Here is a 20954-nt window from a genome sequence, read left to right on the forward strand (position 1 = left end):
CAGGGATACTGTAGTTTCAATGCAAGCATGTTGTAAAAACAAGTTGGATTAAAGCAGTGAATAGTACTGCATACTATTCTTTGCTGAGGGATTAGGGGAAGGTTTTTACTCCCTCCTTTCAGGAAATATGAGTGTAGCACTTCTGGAATAAGACATAAATATTGACCATAAATTTGAATGAAACAACCTCTGCCCAAAAGAGCTTACAGGTTTTGAATGCTCAATCATAACAGAAAAAAAAAAAAAAAAAAAAAGGCTGTAGAGTTTCTGATGGACAGAGAGCAGGCCTGCCATTTTTTCCCTAGCTGTGTTTCTGACCACAGGCTGAGTGTCTTTGTGGTCCTTTTTCTTGGTTCCCTCCCAGTCATCTATTCTATTCTCATGTCTATTGCAAATACAGTGGTTTGGTTATCCCATACTTGATACAATGTCTTCTTTTTTGTGTCCCTGTGGCACAAGGAATGAACATGAACGGCAAACAAGAGCCAGTTTTGTATACAAATAGAGATGCAAAGGCTAAACTACTAAAATACCGTTGCCTAAGTAGTACCCTTTTTAAGTGTATCTTTGGCACTAGACAATGTTGATTATTTTTTTTAGACTTTTAGATCATACTAAATTTTATCATATTGCTGATTTTATGTCTTTCACATGATATTTCTCTTTTGTTTAGATAACAGTCTAGATAGCTGTCAGACCTCTGTTACAATAGCATTCAAATTTCTCCTCTTCTTTAGTGTATTTTTCCACCTAACTGCAGCCATGTCATGCTGTTACCTGTACCAAGACAAAGTAAGGCATTAGCTCACTTCTGCAAAGGGAGTTTACGCTGGAACAGAGACTGAAGCTTTTTCTCCCACATTCTTCACTATGTATTATTAGCTACTTGACCACTGCTTGTCTGTCAAAAGCTTTGGGGGTGTGAAGGGAAGTTACAGGCCCATCTCTCCTTGTGAACGAACTCCTCTGATAACAGTTGTGTCTGAGTAAGAAATAATTCTTCCTCACCCCTTAACTGTGCTTGAGCAGTTGGTTATGCTGGTAATTCATGGCATGCTTCATACAAAAGAAAAACAGCATAAAGAAAATGCTCATGCCAGTTTTTCAACAGCAGAAAAAATATCACACAATTGTCTTGCAGAGTGAAAAAATTTGTGTCTGAAACTTGAACTGGAGATCCAAGAAAGTTTGGTTTCAATTTACCACTTTTAGTGACCTACAAATGGCTTGTCAGAAGGAACCACGAAACCTTTTTTTTTTTTTTTTTCACTCGTTATCAATGTCAACACTGTGATTCTTCTGCACTCCAGTTCATTGAATCTCTCCCATTTAAAACCATTTATGAATGCACTTAAAAGCAATCAAAGTCATTTGGAGCCAAGCAAGCTTATTCAACTGCTTATTCAAAAATAAGATTTTCAATTATCCTTACAAGTGATGTCCTCTTTCCTGGGAGTTGAAGAAAAGGATTACAGCTGCTCAGTTTCAGCCTCTGTGATTATCAGTATTTCCAGAACCAGGGCCTCAGCTTTGAGAAGTTTCAATAGCCTAAGTATTTCAAACAGAGCATTTGGTGAGGAATGCTGGAGGAGAGTTAAAATAGAATATTTGAAGAGAAAAAAAAACGCTCTTTGTACTGTTGTAGTTCTTTCTAAAAATACTTCTATCCCCACCTGGTGTCTTAGCAGCCTTATTAACATATAATATTCTTTGTTTCTGTTTCATTCGCTTTCATTATCTAAGCCTGCCATGGCATAGACAGAAGCCAGTGTTGCACAAATTCTGAAAAAATGTGGTGATGTAAGTGAGACATAAGGATGACAACCAGCAGGAGTTGAAGGAAAAAAAATGACCGTAGGAGTGAAAAAGCAACGTTGATTACCTAAGGAATTAGTGTATGTAGGGTAAAAATAAAAATAAAAAATAAAAGATTTCTATTGCCTGCCTCTCTCTCTTTACCTTAAGAAATACAGATTTACTTTTTTTCTCAGCTTCTGTAGAAATTATATACAAATATCCAGACGTAGTGGTTGTCATTCAGAAAATTAGCTGTTAGTAACTTTCTCCATAACTTGTCAAGAATATCCTTGAGATATTCTCAGTGTACAGAAGTCGCAATAGGATACATGACCTTGAGATCTTTTTATGTGCTGTATAAATTATTACAAAGAGAAATAACGCAGAATAACTTCTCTAGCATATCATTTCTGTGTTGAACATCTCAAGGAAATAAGTTGGTATGTAAGAAACACTGTACCCCAACTATAAATTTATTTTCTCCTTTAAATTGGAATTAATGACTATAACCTTAATTTCATTTCCTTCACTGTAATCCATGATGGCCAATAAACCAAATGCCATTTTGTAACATGATCACTCAGTTTTCTCCCTATATTGTGAATTGTGCTTTCAGAGCTGTTGGAGCACACATAAATCCAGGTAAACCCATGAACCACCTACTGTAGACTCATCTACTAGTCCACACTAGTGCTGATGCTGCTGTAATTTATATAGGCTAATTCTATTCAAATAAGCTATACTAATTACAAATCTGATAAGTCTTTCTGTAACACAGATGGCGCTAATTTAACTGTGTTTTGATTTTTAATTTAGTATCTCTGTGTTGAGAAATCCTCAGTAATCATAGTACATCGCAAACTGTAGGCAGGCTTTTCAATGTATTTTATGAAGGAGGCAGACTGAATTCTGGGAGGTTTCAATGTGACATCTCCTTGCATATGCATTTAAAATAAAGTCAAGCATATGCATACATAAGAAATAAAATAGTTCATTGCTGTTTTCTCCCTTTATCTGTTATGAAAGCATTCTTCCACACAGCATTATCCTCCAACATTTCTGTTTATTTTCTGTTTTCCACTTAAATGCATTTCTAAAATCTCCTTGCTTTCATCAGTTTTCCAGAGAACTCTGTTCTGTTGCATAAAATGAGATACTGATCCTTCTCCTTTACTGACTTGTTACAGGATTGCTTCCGCTCTTGCTGATAAAACCTTCATGTTATAGTCATTGCCTTCAGACTGGGCTCCCAAATCGTTTCTTTCAGATTCCCATTCTTGCTGTTGGTTATCAGACTGCAGTCATTCCTTATTTCTACTCTATGGCTTCTAAATAATAATAACATAGGTAAACTGGAAAACGGCAGTCAGTATCAACCCATTAAAAGCACAATAGACACAGTATATAACAGCTCTCAGTTTCTTTCTTGTCCAAAGAGTTGCTGTTTTAATCCATTGGTTGCAAATAAATCCTTTAAATGAATTTCATATATCATCCAAAATAATAATATAAAATGAAAACAATAGAAAAGAAACAATCATCTGTCTGAAACAATCCAGTATTTTTTTATTTAAACCCATTAAATTGTTTGCTCTATTAATAATCATAATTATTCATCTGCATGTTTTGTTAATTTTCCTTATTAATATGTGAATGTTTGTCTACATTTTCATGAGTATATACACCTATAAACATGTTATATGGGATTAAAAAAGAATGGGAAAAAATATATCTAGGTATTTTATTTTTAAAAAAACTTTCATCAGTGTAACATTTGAGCACCATTTAGTCACTGATGGATTGCATATCTGACCTTCAACCACGTGAAACAAGTACCATTACACACAGTTTCCAAAGGGTGAAGCAGGTGTTTCTGAGTGGGCACAATAGGTGTGTCTAGTTAGGGAGCAAACCATGTCTTCAGTTGTTAGGATTCAGAGACTGGATCACGATAGTATGTAAATTCTTACTGTGGATTTTGGAATGATTTGTATTATTGAGAATGAGTCATTCTAAACTGTTTAGGTTTGTTTGTTTGCTTGTTTTTAAAGTAACATCCAAGAGAAAAAAAAAAAAAAAAAAAAAAACATTAAAGTGGTTTAAATCAAATCTGTATCAAAACTGTTTATTGTTAACAGGACATAATTAAGTGTTAATCAGTGAATGAGGCATTTGGGATCAATAGCAGCAACCAAAGCAAATAAACTACAATACTAGACACTCACAAAACATTAGCAAAGATCTACAGATTTGTAGACACCCTTTTGTAGCAAATCCCAGGAAACAATCCGCCCCTCCAACAAACACAGGTGGGTGCAGGCATGTAAGGCTGCACCCACATGCCGCTGCGTGCCCACCACCTCCCCTCACTGGCCCTGGGGGTTACAAAATGTGCACCAGCTGTACCCATGCCCGTGCAACCTCTACGACCATATTTTATTTTTTTTCAGCAGGGTCAGTTTCGGAAAGACAGCTCCTTCTGGTGTCCCACCATGTGAGCAAGACGAGGGGCTCTGTGGGCACCCCCAGTGTTAACAGCTTCTGCTGCAGTGTACTGGAGGTGATGTGGGCAATGAAGAAGGAAACCACCATTCTGCATTAGTTTTCTTTACTTTAATATGGCTCCTGCAGCAAGCAGGACCTGATGGAAAAACGAATGGGCTCCTTCCAAATTTCAAAAATGTTCATATGCCACCTTGTCACAGATGTTTAGGATAGGTTTAAAGCAACAGTGGCTACACACAATAGGAGTAAAAATGACCAACACCAATGCATCTGCTACTCTGTTTGTTTGTTTGTTTGTTTGTTTCTGGTGAACATTCTGAAAAAAAAAAAAAATGATGTTAGATGTTTATTAAATTTCTGCTAAAAATCTCTGTATGAAAAGCAATCACAGATGATGTTCTTACACAATACTAGTATTTGGACAGCCATCTGGTCTTGGGCTTTGGGCATAAATATGAACTTAATAGTATTCCTTTGTTTGGCTCTATGGTAGGAGGGACCATGTAAGGTGGAATAATATAGTGTGGTGGGAGAATACATTTTTCTTCCTCTAAAAAGGCAAGGAAGTTTAATTATACTTGTATAATTCTGTTCTATAGCTCCTGATGAATATATATGCTTTCCTTGGAAATCCCATTATATGCAGTTACCTTCTAGATAATCTAATTATGTATGCTGTAATATAACCCTTAAGAAGGGAGATGAGCATTTCAGAGAGAGAATGCTTTACAACAGCAAGTATAACTCTGTTCAATGATTTTAATTAATTGTATATCTTTTAATTAATTATTATTGTTTTCTAATAATGCCAGTTAATAACAGCAGCCATCATTCACTGATACGGTCTTTCTCAGCTTCTCTTTTGAATGTTTGAGAAGTTATCTACAATGCTTTTTCAGATGCAGATAGCAATGAACTGTGATTGATTTTTGCTTTGGATGCATTACTGTCCACATTGTTCTCTGACAGCTCATTTCTTTAAAGTTGAAATCTTTAGTTGTTTACCATATGATTGTTTCTTTTTCAATACTGATTTTATTTTATTCACCTTTTTTGGTTGTCTTTCTTCTTTGTGTTCTTATATTTTTGTCCATTATTTGCTCCCATCATGAAAGCAACAGATACTTAGCTGGGCTGCTTCCAAGTATTGCTGTAGTTTTGATGCCATTTCCAGTGAATCTCACCCTTATGTTGATTAGTGTTGAGAACTCATTTCTAATAAGCAAGCAGTTCATTTTGCAGGTCCAAGTACACGTACTTTCAGGGGAATTGAATGCTTTTGCATATTCAGCTTTTCATTTTGAATCTCCTGAGGTCAGTATTTATCTGTGTGGGCAAGTTTAAACATGGTTTTCTGCTTTTTGTAGTTGTCCTAAATGAACTGTTCGTGTTAAGCTGTTACTCACCTCAAGATATATACTGACAGAAGCCAGACAATTTCAATCTGATTAGTTAGGCTTATTGTCACTATGCTGCTACTACAGGCATAGAGTTTTTTATTTTATTATTTATATATTCCCTATATTTATAGGAACCTCATGAAGTTCAACAAGGAGAGGTTCAAAGTCCTGCACCTGGGGAGGAACAACTCCAGGCACCAGGCAAGGCTGGGGGCTACCCATCTTGGCAGCAACTTGGCAGAAAAGGACCCGGGGGTCCTGGTGTGCAACAAATTGAACGAGAGAGAGCAATGTGACCATGCTGCAAAGTAGGCTAACAGTATACAGGGTTGCATTAGACAGAGCATGGCCAGCAGGTGGAGGGAGGTGATTCTTCACCTCTACTCAGCACTGGTGTGGCTGCACCTGGAGTGCTGGCTCCAGTCATGGGCTTCCCAGTACAGAAAAGATGTGGACATAATGGAGAGATTCCAACAAAGGGCCACAAGGATGATGAAGGGGCTGGAACACCTCTTCTACGAGGACAGGCTGAGACCTGTCCTGACAGATGACCATTCTGTGATTCTGTGATTATTTTTATTGCAGTGTTTCCTCCTAGGAATACAGGGATGAAAGGTTGTTTAGTTTTATTTACTCTTCTGAAAGTAGACACTCCTTGTTATTCAAAATGGGCAAATTTGCTTTCAAATAGCACTTTTAATTTAGGTAACGTAGTATGAACTTGAAACACTATGAAAATGTGGAGTCTGACTTTGGCATCTGCACATGCTTTACTTGATTTGGAGTTGGGTCAGGCAGGAACATCAATCCAGATTTAAGTTGCCTGGGATTCAAATTAATGGCATGGCTGCTGATAAATCCTCAGTAAAGGACAGAGCACTAGGTTGGTCTCTCTTATAACCCCATCTTAAGAGACCCATGTGATCCCTCTTAAGAATCAACTAGAAAGTAGGATTATCTGACCAGCTCCTCTTTCCAAACCAGAAAAAATATATCCTTTTATAAAGGTATCTGCCTACCACATTAATTTTTAAATGCCCCTGCTCCAAATCTTCCTCAGTAAGAGAACATTGGGATAGAAGTGGGATTTCTTCTCCCCATGTGAACATAATGCCCGGTCACAAAGAAGCTCTCCGGGAGCTCAGCAAGGTAACCTTTTATTAGACTGGTATTGAGGGAATGAAAAACATGTTTTCGTCCAAGTTGCATGAGAAGAAACAGCTGAGATTCACATGTAGTAAGTCTCAGTTCTGCGCTCAATAAAACACATTGATTGTAAAATGGCGTTTCCTGCAAGGATACGGTAACATTAAGCACTAAACGAGGACAGTAAGTAAAAATAACTTGGTTCCTAATTTTGGGTCAGTCTGCCTGCTGCAGTCTTTCCTAACATCATATAACTTCACATTATCTCTCTCCTTGCAGGAAAAAGCTTGTGTGTGTGTTTCTCATGAATTAATGGGGTATTTGCAGATATAAGACATATGAATAACAGGGAATAGCATTTATGATTGTATGTGAAATTGGCAGGTTGTCAGGACAGTAAATGCTTATTCCTTTTTCTTCTGGGCTCTCTGTGTAATTCACATTAAAAATCTTAGCTATATTTTCAGCTAGTCTAAACTGCCTTCAGTAGAGGTACTCTTACTTATACCCTCTTAGGCAAAAAGCTATTATGAATTATTCCTGCTCCTTCAGCAGCTATATTAGGATGAATCCAACCATATTGAGATGGTCCAAAATGGAGTAGAAGTAAACTGCTGAGATGTGAGTAGCCTGTATTCATATCCCTCTGTGTTGATGTGGAGAGATCAGAGGTGGAGAGACTGTTCTAAATGAGTCAGCAAAGCTACTCAGTCAAACCACTTTGAACTACGTGCGTGGAGGCTGTCACACCAGCCATCACTCTGCTGATTAACACACGCAGCAAAATTCCAGCCTGTACTCAATACAGACCTCAAAGCTGCTCTGGAAAAAAAAAAAATAATAATAATAATAAATAAATAAATCTTCAAACAGCTTAAGATTTCATTCTAAAATGGAATGAAAAGCAAACCATGGAACCTCAGAAACTGATGTTGAACGGGCTCATAATTCCCCAGTAGTCTTTGCAAATGATTTTGCTAATAATATCTGTTTGAACCACTCCTGAAGGAACACAGGTAGAAGGCTGACGATGCTTTCATCCATTAGTCGAGCTCTTTGCTGGGAAAAGAATTTGAAATTTAGCTCTTTCTAAACTGTTTTCAGTGACTAAGGTTTCCAGAAATCATGAGAACAGCAGAGTTATTGTTCGCATAATTGCTTTTTGTGTACTTTGGGAAGGAGGATTGGAACATTAGTCCTGCCGCACACTGATAAACACTACCGAAACAGTTGTTTTCATAACCGACTGCTGGAGGGCATTGTCTTTCTCCTGTTTTAGTAACTCTCAAGGCAGGTGCACCTTATCGATCAGGGTTTTTCTGTCTGTTCATTTTTGGTTTTGTTTTTCAGTTGTGTGAGGAGGTACAGACTTACTGTACAGTCTTATCACGGGCAAATTTAGTGGTTGTTACAATCTCAAAATATGTATTGGTGCCTGTCAGGCTCTGCTTCACAGTGTAACTAAGCAGGATGTGTTTCTGACAGTACTTGCACAGAAGAAGTGGCAAAGTTGTCCCAGAAACAACTGCTCTTGGAAGGTTTGCTGACAACAAACTTAACCCTCAAATGATGAAAATTAGTAAGTTAGAGGAGTGTCTCCTTCTGAGAACAGTAAAATAACTATAGCTGTCTTTTTGTTTGCAACATTTATAGCAGATTTTATTTCACCTCCAGTCACACGGGAGTTGGTTGTTGGCTAGCCAGTGCAAGTAATGTAAATGGCGAGAATTCTGGGGTGATACTAAAGGAGGTGAGAAAGGTACACGAGCTTCCTTTTGAACAATTTAAATTGTCCTGCTGAGAGGTGTTAGCAGAAGGTGTAAATTAAAGTCCAGTAGGGAATTGTTATAACTTGCAACTTCAAATAACCTTTCGTTAATTGCATTTTTGGCCACACACTTATTTTCAGCGTGTTTTTTAGCCGAGGAGTGGTATGAGAAAGGCTTGATAGCAGATGTCATTCATGATCGTCTTGTATTGCCTGCAATACTGCATGAGGAAAAAACTCCAGAAATTGACTTGGATTTTATCTTACTTAAAAGCCAAAATAGAAGAAAGCAGATGCCATCAGAAACAGAGTTGCTACTGCACAGCATAGTGCAGGTTTTATTCTAGCAATGAGATCTTGACTGTGTACTGAGAGCAGAATGGTAGAAAAGCATTTTCTACCCAGTGCAGCTCCTTCATACACATACCCCTTCAGTCTCAGACTTTGTTGCAAGCTCCTGTGTACTTTTTATGAAGAACTACAGGGGGAAGCTCCTAGTCTATAAGAAGTACCTTCATCCTGTCCTGTGGCCCTGATGCTTCTTGAACCCATTGCTATCAGGTTCCTGCAATGCCCTGGTATCTGTGCAAGGGAGGTGGCTGACTGCTAAAACATTCACACTAGCACTGTGTAGAATCTGGGCAGCACAAGAGACTTCAAGGTATACGATATTTCATTCTTCTGTGACTCTGATGGGGACAAAGTTTCCTTCTCAGTGAAATTAAGTGAAATTTTAGTCTGTCTTCTAATATATTCCTTTCCCATAATTGTTCACAATGACATACCATGTTTTGATAAAGGACTGAATTTCATAACGGGTACTCTGGTTCTTATGGGCTCCATTTTGTTTCACTGTTTGCTAATATTATTGGTGCTTTTTCCATGTTATATAAGGTTCATTATCTTGATTTAAACACAAAGTTGCCTGCATTAATGCAAGTCTTGGCTTTTCTATATTAATGCTGTTAATTAACTCAGTGCAAATCCATCTGTAACATACCAGAGACTTAGTCTGGTCAATTTTCTTGGAGAAGGATGTAATATTTTAAGGTAGTAAATGAATGCAGAATTTTTCTTGTTCTATTCAGTAGTGACATGTTACTGGCATTGTTCTCAACCTCATGTCAGTAAATGGATGTCTGCAGATAATGATAGTATCACTTTAAAGATCTTTAAAATGTGAAAAGTAGTAGTCAGTGAAGTATGAGACTAAGCCACCAAGAATGAAGGTGATGGGTAGAGAAAAATAAGGATCTAATGCTATTTAAAGCAGGACAATAAGGAAAGGGATGAGCTGTGAGCAGGATGAGGATCTGCTGGTTATGTTCTTTCCTTTAGCACATCCTGCTATGAATGCATACCTTCTGTAGCTGTGATGAAGTTGATTCCTGACAAACAGGATTTTGGCAATGCATGCTTCAGCTTCCTGCAAAATTTTCCTGTGGATGCTGAATAATTGTTTGGGGCTAAATAATTTTCTTCTTCCTAGAGCTGTACAAACGTACCTTCCCTTGCATGCCAAAAATCTCCATTGTTAGTCCATGAAATAAACACTGAAGATTCTGTTTTTTTCTTGCTTTTGCAATCAGCATGCTAGACATGATTATATATAATCTGAGGACAGAAATTCATTCAGCTGTAATTATGTGATCTCGTTTGGCATCTAAGTATAGGATAAGAAATCAGTGATTAAATTTCCTTTCAGAATCTTTCTTCATCAGTCACAAAACAAGCTCAGTAATTATCCCTTAGTTATTGTGAGAACTGTGCCTTCATTATTACATTGCTAATTGTTTACAGTTAAGGAAATTTATTTTTATAAACCACTCAGCTGACTCTTTCTGACTGGGTGATTCTCCATTGTTTTCAAAGTAGAAAACAAGATTTATAGATTATGTTAAATGAAATTCATATTATCTTTCTAGTATACAAAATAGGACTTTGTACATAGTACTTTGTTTTCGTACCAGGCATTTCAATTCAAAGCATTTAAGAAATATTCCCAGAAAATCCCAGTGGAGACCTGCTTGGTAGTTTGCTCCAAAATACTAAGAGCTGTATCATCAAAGAAAAAATGGTTTTATGTTGTAACTTGGAGTAGTATCAGCCCATTTCCAGTGTGGACGGGGCTTTGAACAACCTGACCTAGTGAAAGATGTCACTGTCTACGGCAGCAGGTGGACTAGAGGAGGGCCACAAAGACGATTAGAGGGCTGTAATGCCTCTTCTGAGAAGAAAGACTGAGAGAACTGGGGATACTAAGCCTGAATAAGAGAAGGCTCTGGGGACTATTGTGGCCTTTCAGTACTTAAAGAGGGCTTATAATAAAGATGGAGAACAACTATTTACTCAGGCAGATAATGAAAGAACAAAGGGGGAATGGTTTTAAACTAAAAGAGGGGAGATTTAGATTAGAGGTTAGGAGGTATTCTTCACTCTGAGGGTGGTGAGGCACTGGAAAAGGTAGCCCAGAGATGTTGTGGATGCCCCATCCCTGGAGGTGTTCAAGACCAGGTTGGATGAGAGAAGCCTCGGGCAACCTGATCTAGTGGGAAGTGCCCCTGCCCACAGCAGGGGGCTTGGAACTAGAAGATCTTTAAGGTGCCTTCCAACCCAAGCCATTCTATGATTCTATGATTATGTGATCATTAAAGGTCCTTTCCAACCAAAAGCATCCTATGATTCTATGAAATGTCACATTCACCATCCAGTCAATGCTGCAGACAGAGTCTGTGTTTTTTACTGCTCACTTGCAAGTTTCTACTGGATGTATAAATATTACAATAGCAAATACTCTTGGAATTAACTACATTTTCTAGGTTTCCAGAGGGTCAGGAAAATGGAATTTTGTGGGGGAAAAAACAAAAACCAAACAAACAAGAAAGTACTTTCACAAAATATGAAGAGTCTTCTGTAAAGGATGGGAACACTAGATGGGTATAACTATAACTTGGGTTTTATTGTTTTTCTTTTGTTTGGATTTGTTTTTTTTGTTTGTTTTCAGTGTGTGGTGGTTTTTTGGTGTTGTTTTTTTTTTTTTTTGGGGGGGGGGGGAAGAGGGGTAGGCAGAGGATTTATTTTTCTCCATATCTCAGTTCTTTGAAGCCATTGAATCATTTGGGTAGAAACTTTCAAAAACCATGAGCCTGAGCCAGGTCTTCCTCTGATGTCTCTTGTTAAGACAGTTGAGGTCTGTAAAACCTTTAAACAACTAAATAGTCATATTTGGATGCTTTATGATTCAGCAAAACTGATTTTGTTCTCATCATTCTGCCACAAAGAATAAGCTGTCTCGACTCCATCATTGACATTATTCTGCTTCAAAAAGAGTTGATATAGTTGATATAGGGAATACAGACAAAATAAGTCTGTAATGTGCACAGTACTGGAAGAAACATGACATAACATACTAATCTACTCAGTTTATGAGATGGTAGTTGAAGACATATATTCTATAGTATATTAATTACAGCTAAAAACTTGTATTCTATGAGTGCTTTCTATCTTTCATTGTTGTCCTTGCTTTAAGGAGGGTACTTTTTTTTTTTTTTAACCATTGAGCTACCACTCCCAGTATGTTTTCCAAAATCACTCCTCTTACTCTCTTTGTTCCACTCAGAAGGAAGATACACTTCCCTCACATTATTGCATTTGATTCCGATAAAATTTTAGTCTGATTAATTCAAATCAGCATTTTTTTGTCATTGTTTTGGTTTTGTTTGTTTGCTTGTTTTGCTAAATATCACCTTTATGAAATTTGGAAAGGTTTTTTTTTTTTTTTTCTGCAAAAGTAGTTGTCCAAATTTTCTCTTTAGCTGCAGGTCGATGCAGTTGAAATTGTCAGAAGTTGCAGTGTCTTTAAATTTAAATAAATATCAGTATGCAGATGTGTACACAAAAGTATATACTTAAGGAGAAGAATGCCATTTTGCTATACTGAAAATCAGAATTCATCTCTAGTAAGCCTTTTTCTGAGACACAAATAATATGATTTATTTTTGTGTTAGCTACCTAGGAAATTCATTCTATTCGAGATCAGCTCTGTAAGTTCCTAATTTAATAAACTGAAAATTTCAGGAGGCTTGGGAATGGTGGAAGGTAGGAGCTAGAATTTCAGGGAAGATTGATCTTGAATTACTCATTGTACAAATTTGCAAACATCCTATATCTGACCAGATTCACTGTGCATGCATTTTGGATTGCCTTTTAGCCCTCCGCAAGGGAATTGGAAGTCAGCTTGATGAAGATGGGGAAATACACTTTTCTTTGTGGTGACCAATAAAGCAACAACTGTTAAGATGAGATTACTTTGATTCTTATATCACTGTGACAGTTCCTACAAAGGTCTTTTAATGAGGTGAACCTAAATGCAATATCTTGGATGATCCCCATAAGCTGTGCATTTTGCTATAAAGCAGTTAAACCTGTGAAATTAAGATGAGTTGAATGGTTGAACTATTTGTATTATAATAAGGCAAGCTCGGTAGTAGAATAGCAGTATAGTAATTGGACTACAGTTCTCTCATATTTCAGGGATGATAGGTAATTCCATACTTCCACAAAACTTGGACATAGCAAGTACAAAGCTTCATGAATTAAGAAATTTTCAAGGGTGTGGAGAGTAAACAAATATTTTCAGTAATTACTTGAAAAATATATATATATGCCAATGCTCATATATATGGGGGGGGGGAGGGGGGAAGTGGGTGAGGGACGTGTGTATAAAATGCATATGTGCATGTGATCCAGGGATGGCAAGGGCAGGCTAGCAGGGAAGTAAAGCTTCTTTGTGGTCTCTCAAAAAATACAGCAGAATTGTCTGTTTAGCAAGAGGGGTTAGGTGTCTTGAACTCAAGGGGCAGGATCCTTAGATGTTATAAACAGCTATCACTTTTCTAAAATCACTCTAGATATAAAGGAGCAAACGATCTTCTTCAGAGATTCTTACATGATAGAGTATGAGAGAATCATGGTGCCATTCACATATGTGCAAATGACAGAAGTTAGAATGTGAGAAGACTCATCAAGGTGTTCCTTTGCAAAATAAGCTGCTCCCAGTGCTTTGTCCAATGTGCTGACATGAGCATTGGCAAACCAGGAGAAATCCAGTCGTTATGTTCCCCTTGATTCCAAAAAAGCTGAGTAAGAGGTTGGTGCTAGGTATGTTATTTTCTGTCATCTGCGAGATTGGTATTTATTTTTGAACAGTGTTTGTTAACTGTTACTGCTGCCGCAGTAACCAGTGCTGCAGAGGGAGTACAAAATATTCTTGATTCCTGCTTCATAAAATAGTCGCTTTAGAAAGATTTCTTGCTAGGCTTTGTAATACAAAATGAGATGAAACCCAGGTTGGAAGGCTGAGGTGGGCAGGAGTGTAGCTTACTGTGGACCTCCTTCTTGGATACTTCAAAAGAGGAACTGAGGGACTAAATAAATTACACTCATCTCTTCAAGGTAACTCTAAGTCAGAAAGGAGCATGCTGCTTGGTACCGAAGAACCTTGCAACCTGCAGCCTATGTATCTAACTAAAAGATTTCAGATAACAGGACTTTTTATTCTTAGCTAACTTAATTGTAGAAGTTTTAATAGGTGAATTTTATTTTCAAAGGTGCAGTGATCATCTCTTGGACTTTAACCCATTAAGTCTTAAGGTAAGTCATTTATACTTTCAGTAATAAAATTCCTTGATCTGAATATGTTGTGTGTTATTGTTTGTAGTTATATTGCAAGAAGGTTAAAAATGAGTTGGTTTTAATTGTATGTTTACAAATTATAGTTGTTGTTTTTTTCTCTGTATGGAAGAGCTGGTACATACATTATGTCCTTTTGGTTGATCATGGCAAGTTGACTGCAGGCCATATATCTCACCACTCTTACCTGAGTGGAAGAGGTTTAACTGATTCGTGGGGTGATATGTTTTGTTCTGTTTTGTAACTTCCCCTCTTAGCTTATGAGGCCTGAAAAGGGAAGAAGAAAAAAATGCAATCCCTTCATAATTTTGCTAAACCTTTCTTTATTGAACCTTAAGTTCTGACAGAATGTGTATCAAAGCTCCAGTTCCTGGAACTGGATCATTATTTTAGAACTTCAGTTTTCCTTTCTATATAAAAGGAGGTTCTATACATCCAAGACCAGAGAGGAAAAAAATGAAGAGATGATATTCTACAGATGCAGGAAATAGTTAGCATATAAAAATGCAGTGATTTTTGAAACCAAAAATATTCTGTTTTGAGAAACTGATTTCAGGATTTCTGGTGCTCTCCATGCATATTTGTGTTTTCTTGTGCTCTGTGAATGGGAGACTAGAGAGGTTAGAAAGCCTTATGAATACAGTTAGAGAACTATTCATTGAACTCTTCAGGGTTTATTTTATTTTCCTGTTATCAGACAGGTATGTTTGTTCACAGTCTTGCACCCTTCAAGGCCTGAAACAACATTTGAGGAGTCCCTGTTTCCTGCAGCCCACACTAGATTCACTGGCAAAGATATCCCCACTTTTTTGTACATATGTTTCCATGTGGCTTCTGATAGACCCATCAACATTATCAGAATTAATAAATGTCTTTGTTGAGAACTATTGTTCTTGCAGTAGCTTGATGGAACCAGGTTGTGTCAGAGCTGTTGCAATAATAAACTTTGTTCATGACCCGCTTCAGCTGCTGCTCATGTTCAGAGCAATGGACAGCTCCTGTGATGCAAACCACACGGGCCATTGCAAAACTGGCCAATTGCATTCCATCAACAGGCAGTGAATCAACAAGCAATAAGAATAGTCAGGGATGTCAGTCAGTCAGGAAGTCAGTCGGTAGTACCACTTTCCATACAGGAGTGCCAATCAAAAATGAAAAGTTCTTGTCCCCTCTATTGCTGGCTAATTCATTCCAACAAGTTGGCATGGTTAACATCTGCAGATTAACATCTGATAACATTTGGTTTGTGATTTCAATGATTTCAGACCAGTTCTTAGCAGTTGATTATACTAGTAGTTTTGGATTTTTTTAACATGGTTTGCTGATTGGTCAGAGAGGACAAAAGTCAAACAGGTCATGGGGAAGGAACAGGTCATGGGGAAGGAACAGCCATGGGTTGTTTTCAGGGGCTATTCTGCCACAAAACAATTAGCTGCTATCAGTCTTCTGAACCAACAACCAGAACTGCAAATGCGAATGATGCTGCTGAAGCACTTGATACTTCAGCCTGTAGCCTTTGCATCTGATATTAGAAATTGATCTATGAGGACACACATTCTATAACCACCACTAAATATGTATCAGCATAATGCTGAACTTTGTTTGGCCCTACACTGTGGCTTCAGAAAGTCAATCAAACCTAAGAGGAGAGATTCAAATATCAGCATCACACTGCTTTCTATTTTGCAATTTCTCACTCACTGTTCTAGCACCTTTTCAATTTCTTCTTTGTTTTGATGTTAATTCCATAATCACCTATGTCACAAGCCCTCTGAAAGTACTGAAAATCCAGCACCAACATTTAAATGAGTCATCAGAACAGATATATTCACTGCATCTGTGTTCTCCTCTCTCCACTGTCTCCTTCCCCATCGTTTCCCTGTCCTCTTGATTTAAATAGTAAGCCCTTGGGTCAGCTAATGTCTCATAGATTTATATGACGTAATACAGTAACAAACTCTTACGCTGTCTTCCTTCTCTATTAGTACTAGAAAAGATTATTTTAAATAACAGAAGGAGCAACAAGTACCTCCCCATAGATTATCTAGAACCAGCCAAAGAACAGTTCCCCACATACCTCATTTTGTTTGCTGGGACGTTGGTGTAGTTACACGTTGCAAAACGAGACAGGCTAAAACTGAAATTAGCAGTGTGATTCTCAAACCTGAGCAGGATTTCAGGCCATCACACTGTCTAAGGTACAGAGGAGCACAGACAGGGCAAACTGCTGTCACCAGTAACGTCATAAAGCCTCTCGATATGTGGAAATTGGGTTCTGTACCGTGTCTACCTCAGCCACAAATATCTGTTCAAAGTGAGTGCAAAAAGTAACTAATTCATTTATGAATTTTACTTTCATGATGGTGGAAAGGCAACAGAAGGTGTAGGCTTGTTGTGCATGCCTTACTTGTTGGACTTTGCTAGCTTCCATTACCTAGCACACTTTTAGGTATTTGTTCTGCAGGACTGTGCTTTTAAAAGTATCTTCCAGACTTCAGCTTTACTGTCTCTACAGTGTTATTACCTCAGTTAACTTTAAAACTGAACTGCAGTGATGGTAGAAATGAACAAGTAGAGAATGAAATTGATGTTAAATATTAAACCTGTCTACTTAAATAGGGTTCAGGAGGGTTTAGATATAGTGGCATGTTCTTCTTGTGCAGATTCTTCTTTTAAATGCCAGTTTTGCTGAATGTCTGTGACTTCAAAAGTCACAGCTAATATTATTGTACTAAAAACACTGTCTTGGCAGAGTACAGAGACAAAATAAGCTTTCTTCTACTGCTGTAAAACAATATGCAATTACAAAACAGATTACACTGATTTGTCTCAAGGTAATGTGAAATAAGCAAAAGCTATTGATTTTTTTTCCATTTGTTTTACCATTTTATAGGTTTTCACAGAATCACAAAATGTTTGAGGATGGCACGCACCTCTGGGGATAGTCTAGTTCAATGCCTTTGCTCAAACCAGGATCAGTGAGAGCTGGTTGCTCAGGGATGTGCAGAGACAGTTTTTGAATATCACCAAGTATGGAGACTCTATAGGAAATCTACTCCAGTGTTCAACTACCCTCATAGTAAAAAATGTGAAACAGAATTTCCCCTATTTCATTTTGTGGCTGTTGCCTCTTTCCTCATCACTGGACACAGCTGAGAAGAGTTCACCTCCATTTTCTTCATTTCCTCCCATCAGATGTTTAAATACATCTATAAGATCTTCCTGGGCCTTCTCTTCAGGCTGAACAATCCCAGCTCTCTCAGCTTCTCCTCATAGGTCAGACGTACAGCTCCCTTTATCACCTTTCTAGCCCTGTGCTGGACTCACACTGGTATGTCCATTCTCTCTCGTACTGGGTAGGCTAGAGCTGTTCCCAGGATTCCAAATGTGTCTCACCAGGGCTGAGCAGAGGTTACCTTCCACCTGCTGGCAACACCCACCTTAATGCAGCCAAGGAGGCCTTGGTTTTCTTTACTCCAAGGGCACATTGTTGGCTTAAGGCCAGCTTGTCCCCCAGATCCCCCAGATCCTTCTCTGCAGATCAGCTTCCAGCCCATCAGCTCCCACCATGTACTGGTGCTGGGAGTTCTTTCCTACCCAGGTGCAGGCCCTTGTATTTCCTCTTGTCGAACTTTGTGAGATTGCTACAGACCTATTTCTCCAGCCTGCTGAGGCTCCTCTGAACGGCTGATATATTAACCGCTCCTTCTTGTTTTGGATCATCTTCAAATCACTTAGGGTGCACTCTGGGCCATTGCCCAGATGATTCATGAATGGGTTAAACAATATTGACCCTAATATTGTATCCACCTGTGGCTAAACTACTAGTAACTTGCCTCTTCCTGGACTTTGGGCCACTGAGCACAATCCTTTGAGGCTAGCAGTTTAGACGATTTTCAGTCTATCAGTGTGCACTTATCTAATGTGTTCTTCATCAGTTTGGAAGTGAGGATGTTATGAGAGATAGTCATGAAAACCTTACTGAGGTTGAGGTAAACAACCTCCAGCACTTTTCTTTTATCCACCGAGCTCATCATTTCATTGTAGAATGCTTTCAGATTGTTAAGCCAGTTCCCTTTCATAAATCTATGATTATCATTTCCAGTCACCTTCTTCTCCTTGGATTTGGAAAGTATTTAAAGAGCTATTCATTGCATTTGCCTGTAGTTCTCCAGGTAGTCCTTCTTACCCATCTTGATTACAGGGGTGACCTTTACCTTCTCACAGTCCTCAAGAGCCTTTCCCAGTAGCCATGACTGCTCTAAGATTGTTGAGTGTGGCCTAGCAATTGCATGGGCCAGCTTCCTCAATGTTCCTGGGGGCATCCTATGGATCCCCCATGGATCCTCATCCACTGCGTGAATAGAATCATAGAATATCCCAAGTTGGAAGAGACCCGCAAGGATCATCAAGTCTAACTCTTGGCTCCACACAGGACCACCCAAAAATCAAACCATATGTCTGAGAGCACTGCCCAAATGCTTCTTGAACTCCGGCAGGCTTGGTGCCATGACCACTGCCCTCGGGAGCCTGTTCCAATGCCTGACCACCCTCTTGGTGCAGAACCTTTTTCTAATATCCAGACTGAACCTCCCCTAATGCAACTTCATGCCCTTCCCTTAGGTCTTATCACTAATCACCAGAGAGAAGAGATCAGTGCCTCCTCCTCCACTCCTCCTCAGGCAGAAGTTGTAGGCCACTACCCACTCAGCCTCCTCTTCTCAGGACTGAACAAAACAAGTGACCTCAGTCGCTCTACATAGGTCTGCCCCTCTAGCCAATTCACTGTCTTTGTTGCTTTGCATTGGACACTAATACTTTTATATCCTTACTTGTATATGCCTAATTTGTTTAAGTGTTCCCAAACGTGATCCTTCTCCACCAGTGGTAAGTCTACCTTTCTGCAGACATTCCCTTTGGTCTCAGAGACTCAGGATTCCTGATACCTTATCTGTCCTATAACAAATGAGGTGAAGAAGGCACTGAGTCAGCCTTTTCCATGTCTTCGTCACGAGAGCCTCTGCCACCTTTAGAGACAGGTACTTCCCCAGTCTTCCATTTGCTGCTGATCTACTTTAAGAAGCCTTTCTCATTGCCTTTCACATCCCTTTGGGCTTCACATCCCCCCAAACTCTGTTCTTGCACACTTAGACAGTATCCCTGCTTCTATCTTTTGTACCCTTCCTTTTTACATTTGTTTTTAGTCAGGTGTACATCTATGGAGGCCATCTGCCATCATTGTTTAATTTCTGCATACAGCAATGGACTACCCTTGAGACTGGGTTCTCAAAAATTAATCAGCTTTTTCCAAAAAGTGAGGAAAAGATAGTTAGCGGAAACAAATCAGTCTGCTACAAGAACTCTTCCAAAGATGACAGGTAAAGTGATTTCTAAATAATCTAACTGATTTGATTGTACTATTCCCTGTAATCTAAATTTCATTTATAAGCTTTCCTAGTCCCAAGCTTTGGCATGGATGCTGAGACAAAAATTCCAGGCCAGCAATAGTTATGACCAGTGTTGAGCCTTTCCTTTTCTGCAAAACTAGACCTCCTTGAGTAGTTGTTAGATCACCTTACTTTCAGCATCTAGGGTTCCAGCACAAATTTCGTTCACTGGGATTGGCCAATAGCTATCTTAGAAATCCCAGGAACTATACATAATTTTCTTGTCATGCCCCCACTTTATGCTGAATCTTAATGTGAAGTATTTTATATAAATCTTGTTGAATTCGTGTCACTTTGTTTCTCATTTTTGCTCATTATTCTTCCACAACACCTGAGATTTCTCTACAGTCCTCTCCTTCTTTATTCTTGCTGTTTTGGTAATATTGTGCTGTCACACAATTCTCATGGTGTATCTTCCCCTTTGAGGCAGGATTGACAGGGAAGGATATCAAACATACCTTTCTTTCACGTCATTTTTTCATCTTTGGATCTGATTTATTTATAGAGGAATACATAAACTCATGTTTGTTGCCACATATTTGACTTTTCATACTTAAATTCTGTTGACGCATTTGCTGCAGTGATTGCCTTGTACACAGTCTGCTCCATATTCCTTGTCTCTTTCTCTGGGTGCTCATAGACCGTTTTTAAAGCACTGTCTCGTGTTTCACCCTCCTGCTCTATCTTTACTCAGCTTTTGCTGTACTTTCACTCAGGTAGGATGAAAGGAGGTTTTGGAGCATCATGAAGGAGGAATCTTGTTCTGTGGTATCCTGAACTAACAGGTGATCTTCTTTTGTCAGCACAGACAACGTGTATTTAGCAGGACACATTTGCAGGACACCTGCCTGATGTTCATGTTTAGAGACATCATGCCATCATTCATGTTTAAGGACAAGTATACTTCCTTGATACTGTTCCTTTTCCCTTTTTTTGTTTTTTTTTTTTTTTTTCTCCAAGTTCAGGCAAGAGCTCTTTACTTAATAATCAAATCTACCTCAACTTCAGCACAGTTTCTTTTATTCTGTCTCAGAAATGCCGCCTGCCAATGTCATTAATAACTTCTAGTTTCTGGAGTTCTTGACCTTTGTCCAGCCAGTTTATCTCTTGATCCTATTACCTTCCATCCTTCTCAATTGTATTAAAGATCAAAGGTGTCTCAGTTTGGTCATACAAATCCTGATGTATCCAAATCTTCAA

At 38.5% G+C, this 20954-nt stretch overlaps 1 protein-coding gene across 2 annotated transcripts in view; it reads left to right on the top strand.

Annotated features, from left to right (window-relative positions):
* The window catches only part of LINGO2 (leucine rich repeat and Ig domain containing 2), a 333518-nt gene that overhangs the window by 147820 nt on the left and 164744 nt on the right, over window positions 1–20954 (top strand). The window contains exon 4 of one of the 2 annotated variants that reach the window (XM_040541525.1): window positions 14226–14268. The exons of the other annotated variant lie outside the window; for it this stretch is intronic. The gene's annotated coding sequence lies outside the window, so the exon portion shown is untranslated. The remainder of the gene's footprint in view (window positions 1–14225; window positions 14269–20954) is intronic. 2 annotated transcript variants of the gene reach the window in all.

The sequence above is a fragment of the Cygnus olor genome, chromosome Z, assembly GCF_009769625.2.
Source record: "Cygnus olor isolate bCygOlo1 chromosome Z, bCygOlo1.pri.v2, whole genome shotgun sequence".
NCBI lineage: Eukaryota > Metazoa > Chordata > Aves > Anseriformes > Anatidae > Cygnus > Cygnus olor.